The sequence below is a fragment of the Dipodomys ordii genome, unplaced genomic scaffold, assembly GCF_000151885.1.
Source record: "Dipodomys ordii isolate 6190 unplaced genomic scaffold, Dord_2.0 Scaffold29, whole genome shotgun sequence".
Taxonomy (NCBI): domain Eukaryota; kingdom Metazoa; phylum Chordata; class Mammalia; order Rodentia; family Heteromyidae; genus Dipodomys; species Dipodomys ordii.
In genome coordinates, this window is record NW_012267245.1 from 3454173 (window position 1) to 3461135 (window position 6963).

General features: G+C 47.2%; 1 protein-coding gene across 4 annotated transcripts in view; it reads right to left on the minus strand.

The window, feature by feature from the left end:
* Window positions 1-6963, minus strand: part of Fam193b (family with sequence similarity 193, member B) — a 34666-nt gene that overhangs the window by 23723 nt on the left and 3980 nt on the right. For 2 of the 4 annotated variants that reach the window (XM_013016062.1, XM_013016060.1), the window contains exon 1: window positions 4698-4758. The exons of 1 other annotated variant lie outside the window; for it this stretch is intronic. The gene's annotated coding sequence lies outside the window, so the exon portion shown is untranslated. Of the gene's footprint in view, window positions 1-4697; window positions 4759-6963 lie in introns of those variants that run through there. One more of the 4 variants, XM_013016058.1, reaches the window with a different exon arrangement.

Here is a 6963-nt window from a genome sequence, read left to right on the forward strand (position 1 = left end):
TAAGCAGAAAAAGCTGGAAGTGGTGCTGTGGCTCAAGTGGTAGAGCGCTAGCCTTGAGCTGAAGAGCTGAGGGACAGTGCCCAGGTCCAGAGTTCAGGCACCATGACTGGCAAAAAAAAAAAAAGAGACATGAGTCACTCTAGTTTAGCTGCCTGGGCTGGTTTTGAAGTTAGAATCTCGATCCTCAGATTTCAGCCACCTTAAAAAAGCCAGCAGCACCCAGCATATGGTTGTTATGGTTTTTTGGGGGTTTTTTTGGTCACTTGTGGGCTTGAACTCAGAACCTAGGTATTATCCCTAAGCTCTTTTCGCTCAAGGCTAGCACTTTACCACTTTAAGCCACAGCTCCACTTCTAGTTTTCTGGTGGCTAATTGGAGAGGAGTTTTAGGGGCTTTCTTGCCCAAGCTGGCTTTGAACCACGATCCTTAGATCTCAGCCTCCTGGGTAGCTAGGATTACAAACATAAGCCATTAGTGTCGGCCTGGCTTATTTCTAAAACTGGTCCTGGGGCTTGAACTCAGGGCCTGGGTACTATCCTTGAGCTTCTTTTTGCTCAAGGCTAGCACTCTACCACTTGAGCCACAGCACCACTTCCAGCTTTTTCTGTGTATGTGGTACTGAGGCATTGAACCCAGGGCTTTCATGCGTGCTAGGCAATCATTCTACCACTAAGCCCCTGGCTTGTTTTTGATAGGGTCTCATTAACTTTTGGCTGGGTTGGCCTCAAATTTGATTCTCTATCTACATTCTAAGCGTTGGGATTATATGTGTGTCACTCTAGCCCATCCTTTGCTTTCTTCTTCCACCTTTCTTTTTGTTTTTGAGATTGAGTCTCGCTACATAGACCAAGCTGGCCTCAAACTTGCAATCCTTCTGTCTCAGCCTCCTTATTGCTGGGATTGCTGGGACACAGCACCACACCTGGTTTTCTCTCTGACATTTTCATCTTTGCTTAATTGCCAGAGGGGGTGAGACTACTAAGCCCTGGTTTTGCTATGTTTAGGCAGTAAAGCACCATTCCTCCAGGTTTGTGGCTTGAAAGAAACAAACTCTAGGATCACGGTTTTGTTTTGTTTCTTTTTGCCCAGTCCTGGGGCTTGAACTCAGGGCCTGGGCACTGTCCCTGAGCTTCTTGTGCTCAAGATTAGCACTCTACCACTTAAACTACAGTGCCACTTGTGGCTTTTTCTGTCTCTGTGGTACTAAGGAATCGAACCTAGGGTTTCCTGCGTGCTAGGCTCTACCACTAAGCCACCTCCCCAGCCTCAGGGTTCTCTTTTCCTGCAATCTCTTTTCTGGTCCAAGACCAGAACTTGAACTTGATACCTGATGCTTTTACTCACTGGTTAGTGCTCTGCCAACAGAGCTCTGCCTCCAACCTGACTGCAATGGCTTGTCATTTTCTAAACTCTGACAAAGATGGCCTCTCGTGCATTGAAGAGTTAAGTCAACCCAGGCTTTGGACTCATTGTTCTCTGCTGTAATTCTAATCACCTGGCAGAGTATTCCCACAAAAGGAACGTACTCAGTAAATGTTCATGAAATAAATGAGAACACCCAGCCATTTTTTTTTCATCCCAAAGGGCTGATGGAACTGATTCTTATGCCCAGCAGTCACAGGCAACAAAAAATTGTGCCAGCTCACTTCAGATTAAATTTCAGAACTTCTGAAGTCTCAGGTCTAGCCTTAAGCAAGAGATGGAGGAAGAAGAGGAAAAAAAAGTTCTAGGGGTTATGTTGATTTGGGATTTGCTCAGAAAGATTCCAAGATAATTCTGTTTCATTCTTCCAGTGCAGCCAGCATCTTTGGAGAGAGTGGCATTATCAGAGGAGGATCTAAGTAGTGGCATGTTCATCCCCAAAGCAGCCAATGAGCCAGGTGAAGTCTAACTGAAGCTATTTGAATTCATGGGGCTGGAGTCTATAGCCATTAAAACCAGTATATCAAGGGGCCAGGAATGTGGTCTGCCTAGCATGCATGAAGCCCTGGGTTTAATTCCTCAGTACATACACAGAAAAAAGCTAGAAGTAGTGCTGTGGCTCAAATGGTAGAGCTAGCCTTGAGCACTGGACACACACACGGGGACGGACACACACACACACACACACACACACACACACACACACACTTTTCCAACTACAAATCTATGTGAGGCTGGATTTCCTTTTTCATGTACTTCTACAGAAGCAGACTGTAACAGTTGAACAGCAGAGATAAGAATTTAGCTTAGCTAGGTGCTGGTGGCTCATGCCCATAATCCTAGTTACTCAGGAGGCTGAGATCTAAGGATCGAGGTTCAAAGCCAGCCCAGGCTGGCTTTGACTCTTATCTCCAATAAACCACTAGAAAACAGAAGTGGTGTTGTGGCTCAAGCGGTAGAGCGCTAACCTTGAGCTGAAGAGCACAGGGACAGCCCCCAAGCCCAGAGTTCAAGCCCCACAACTGACAAAAAAAGAAAAAAAGAATTCAGCTTAATTTTATTAAAGAAGTTTGCAAAACTAAAAAAATGTTTTGTTTGGAAAGTACTTTTTTTTTGGGGGGGGGGTGTGGGGATGGTCCTGGGGCTTGAACTCCGAACTCTTCAACTCAAGGCTAGCGCTCTACCACAGCGCCACTTCCAGCTTTTTCTGCTTCTGGGGTGCTGAGGAATCGAACCCAGGGCCTCATGAATGCAGTGCAAGGCCTCTACCATTGAGCCTACCTTCCCAGCCCTGAAAAGTATTTTTTAAATAAAACTTTTGTCAGCCATTGGTGGCTCATACCTGTAATCCTAACTACTCAGAAGGCTGAGCCCTGAAGATCAGTTCAAAGCCAGCCTGAGCAGGAAAGTCCATGAGACTGTGACTTAAAGTGGTAGAGCACTAGTTTTGAGCACAAAAGCTCAGTGACCAGACCCTGAGTTCAAGTCCAAGGACCAACACATAAATAAATGACTACATCTTATGCCAGCAAGTGATGTGTTTTTCTTTTCTTCCATCCTTCCTCCCTTCCTTCCTGAGACGGAACACAAGGCCTATTGCATACGAAGCAAAGGCTCTACCACTGCTGCTTTCCAGTCTATGTGATCTTAAATGAACTAGTGACTAAATATCTTTACACTGTCTCAATTTTAATACTTAAGTTTGGTAAACACCAGCAGATCCAACCAACAGAAACAAAAACTTTGGGCTGCTTCGTAATTTCGGGACTGTTTAGAGCCTCTGGCATTTTGGAGATTGCTGATGCGGAGCCGCTAGGGTGCCAGTCGCCCAGTGGGTGCTCGGGAGAACAGAATGGCTATTCAGAATGACATAGTTTGCGCCAGCTCTGGACAGAGCTTAGGGCATGACTCAATTTTCCAGCCTGGCCTTTCTGTCCACGATTTGGCAAGTGTCAGGGAATAACACTAGTCACTACACCAGGCAGGTGCCAAGAACCGCCTTGGATGGAATTCCCAACATTCAACCTAGTCTCATTCCTCCCAGGGGTTCCTTCCAGTCCCAAGGGCTTGTGTATGTTTGCACTGGATTTCCCCAACACACACACTCTTATCTGACCAGCTGCCCTGCAATAGGTTCCAAATTCTATTCTGAACTGACCCAAGAGAGTACTCTCTCTTCTCAAAGCTCTGAACTCCAAGGGCCTCCTTGGCACCAGGCAGGTTGAGGACAACAGCAGGAACTAAAATTCTCTTTGAGAAGTTGAGAAAATTAATCAACCTAGAAAAACTCACCAGGCAAGTAATCACCATTCACTCCTCCATTCATCTACCCATTTCCTCATTCAACAAATGCTCACAGCTCTGATGGTAAGTCAAAGCTTTGTCAATGAGGCTTTTGCTGGATTGTCGCGGCTATCACGCTGTGTACAGATGTAGTCTTTGTCTGTCCCCAAGTCCCTGGTAGGATGTGAGGTCTTTGGGGTCACAGGGTAGATCTTGGTCATTTACATGAGCCCAGGAACCCAGGCATGGCTTGGGCCTGTCACACAGCCGGCATTCACTGGGTAAATGAACGCATGCCTCAGCTTCTCCATACAAAGGACATACTTTAGAACACGGCCAAACCAGCCCCTGTCCCAACATGCCATACAGAAAGGCCTGGCTGTGTCACTGTCGTTGTGGTAAGAAGGCGATCAGAGCAGAGAGCCTCACACCATAACAATGCTGGTATTGAGAACTGCAGTGAACTCTTCAGGACCCGATTATACCTCAGTGGCCTGGAACTTCTACCTAAACTTCCTGGCCCTTCCAGGAGGTAGACAACTGCTTCATAGCCCAAGACCAGTTGGCCGAGAATCTTCTCTGGCGGTACAAGCTGAGACAAGGGTGGTGAGGGTGGCTGACCCTAGTGACCCTCTGTCACTGCAAGCCTAATCACCCCCCTCACCCCCCACCCCTGCCACTGAACTTGCGTCTTAGGTGCAAGTAGCCACAAAAAGGGCCCAAGCTGCTCATTAACCTGGAACGCTGGGTTAACGGTGCTCTGCGATTATAACTATAGAATGGGTTTCTCATGGGGGGGGGGGCGGGTGAGGGGAGTAAGCATGAACTTTGGAGAAAGTTGTGAGCTCAAATTCTCATTCTGTCATTTGCAGTATGATCTTGGAATGATCACTCAATGTCTTTGAACCTCAGGTTCCTCAATTTATGAAATGGGAATAACACCATACTTCACAGAGTTGTGAGGACAGAAGGAAATAAATTATATAAAGTACCTGGCCTGGGCCTGGCACACAGTAGGTGCTCAATACCCGTTAGTTTCTTTCCTCTTCTGCCCTGGAAGAAATGACAGGGAAACTTACTAAGTGAGACTTGCCCAAACCAAATTGATTACTTGAAGCACAGGAGAGAGGACCAGACAAGTGACCTTCAAGGTCTCTTTGAACCCCCAAGTCTACATTATATAACAGGGCTATCATTTCCTATAAAGGACTTCCAGGGCTGACAATTTCTCTGGTCTCTTCTTTCTGCCTTAGGTTCCCCATATCATTTTTCAGAACAGAGATCTCCTTTTGTCACAAGGAGAGGGGAATCAAAAGGGAGACAACTGGGAATGGAGGGGAAATGGAATAAAAGTATGTTTCAGGGCTGGGAAGGTGGCTCAGTGGTAGAGCGCTTGCTTTGCATGCATGAGGCGGCCCTGGATTCGATTCCCCAGCACCACATAAGCAGAAAAAGCTGGAAGTGGCGCTGTGGCTCAAGTGGTAAGAGCACAAGCCTTGAGCTGAAGAGCTGAGGGACAGCGCCCAGGCCAAGTTCAGGCCCCACGACCCACCAAAAAGAAAAAAAAAAAAATGTATGTTTCCTGTCACTACTCAGCTGGAAGCCACCTAAAGATTGAGGGATGAGGGTAGCATCATGGGTACAGAAATGAGGAGCACAAACTCAGGCCCCTTGCCAGGACACATACATGCCCTTCCTTGGTCCTTTTCTGCTTTTGCTCACCCTGCCGTGAAAGAATACTGCACATTCCTTTCCTGCTGGTTTGTCTCTTCCTCCTCGTGAGGTTCTGCAATGGAGGTTCACATTCTCCTACGTCCACAGACAGAAGAAACTGGGCTTGCCCTGAAATGTCCTATGCTTTTTGTGTTTCTCTAGAATCACTGATCACATACATTCTAGTATTTAAAATTTTTCTTCTCTATGATATCGTGAACTTTCCAAGGGCAAGGGCCAGGTCCCCAAGAGTCACTGAATTCCAGTCTAGGCATAGGTAAGCATCACAGGGATAGGGAACTTTGGTTCTGCGCAGGACCACTGGATATTTATAATATTCAAGGGCCATACAAAAGTAGCGATCTAGGCAAATGGTCTCAGAGAAGCATATAAGCGTGCCATCCTGTACCAATGATCTCGCGTGGGAAACTCCCCACCCCCTTACCCTTGCAATAGAAAATTAGTGGTGGAATATTATTAACTAGGCAACAACCAGAGAAGTGAGGGAAGGCTTCATTTTTTTTGGCTGGGGGAGGGAGAGGGTTGGATAAAGCCTAGGCCTCACACATGCTAGGCGGTGCTCTATCACTAAACCATATTCCCAGATACCTCTCCTCACTTTTTAAAAATTGGTTGTATTCCTGCTTATGGAGGAACAGAACCTCCCGAGGAGGAGCCAAACCCTAGGCCTCTTCAGCAGTTACCAGACCCAGCCACATTCAGTCACCTGGAGTAATCCAACAACAGGGGATTCCTCGGCTCCAGACTTGGAGACCATAGTTCTGTAGGTCTGGGATGGGGTCCAGCAGAACACTGATGATCAGATGATTAGTCAGGTGGGGAAAGGGAGCTGTGAGATTGAGCAACCACAGCTGTCTTTCCCACTGAGTCTACTTCCTTGCACGCTACCAGAGGATCTACCAATGCACATCATGTTCCCTTTCAGGCTTCGAGGCTTTCACTCCTTCCTCACTACCCAAACCACTTCGTGTGGTGGACCAAGAGCCAGCTATAGCCTTTGCAGTCTGATTTCTCCTGCTTTCCAACTGAGTCCAGCTTGTTTCTGGCTCTTTGTATACCTCTTCCTTTCTTAGCCTTCTTCCTCTCACCCTTGCTGTTCTGAAGAACTGTTCAAACTTGAGGATCAGGCTTCCAGAAGCCTTTTCTGACCCAGTCTTCTCTGTATTACAATCTGCTGGCATTCTCAGCACTGAACACCTGTAGTGAGTACAGCACTGCTGGGGCTAAGTGCTCAACAGGCAGAACTTGTTTGGGGGGGGGAGGGAGGAGGGAGCGGTCAGTCATGGGGCTTGAACTCTGGGCCTGGGTGCTGTCCCTGAGCTCTTCAGCTCAAGGCTAGCGCTTTACCACTTGAGCCACAGCGCCACTTCCAGTTTTCTGGTGGTTTATTGGAAATAAGAGTCTCAAGGACTTTCCTGCCCAGGCTGGCATTGAACCATGATCCTCAAATCTCAGCATCCTGAGTAGCTAGGATTATAGGCATGAACCACTGGTGCCCAGCTCCCACTGCTATTTTTTTTTTTT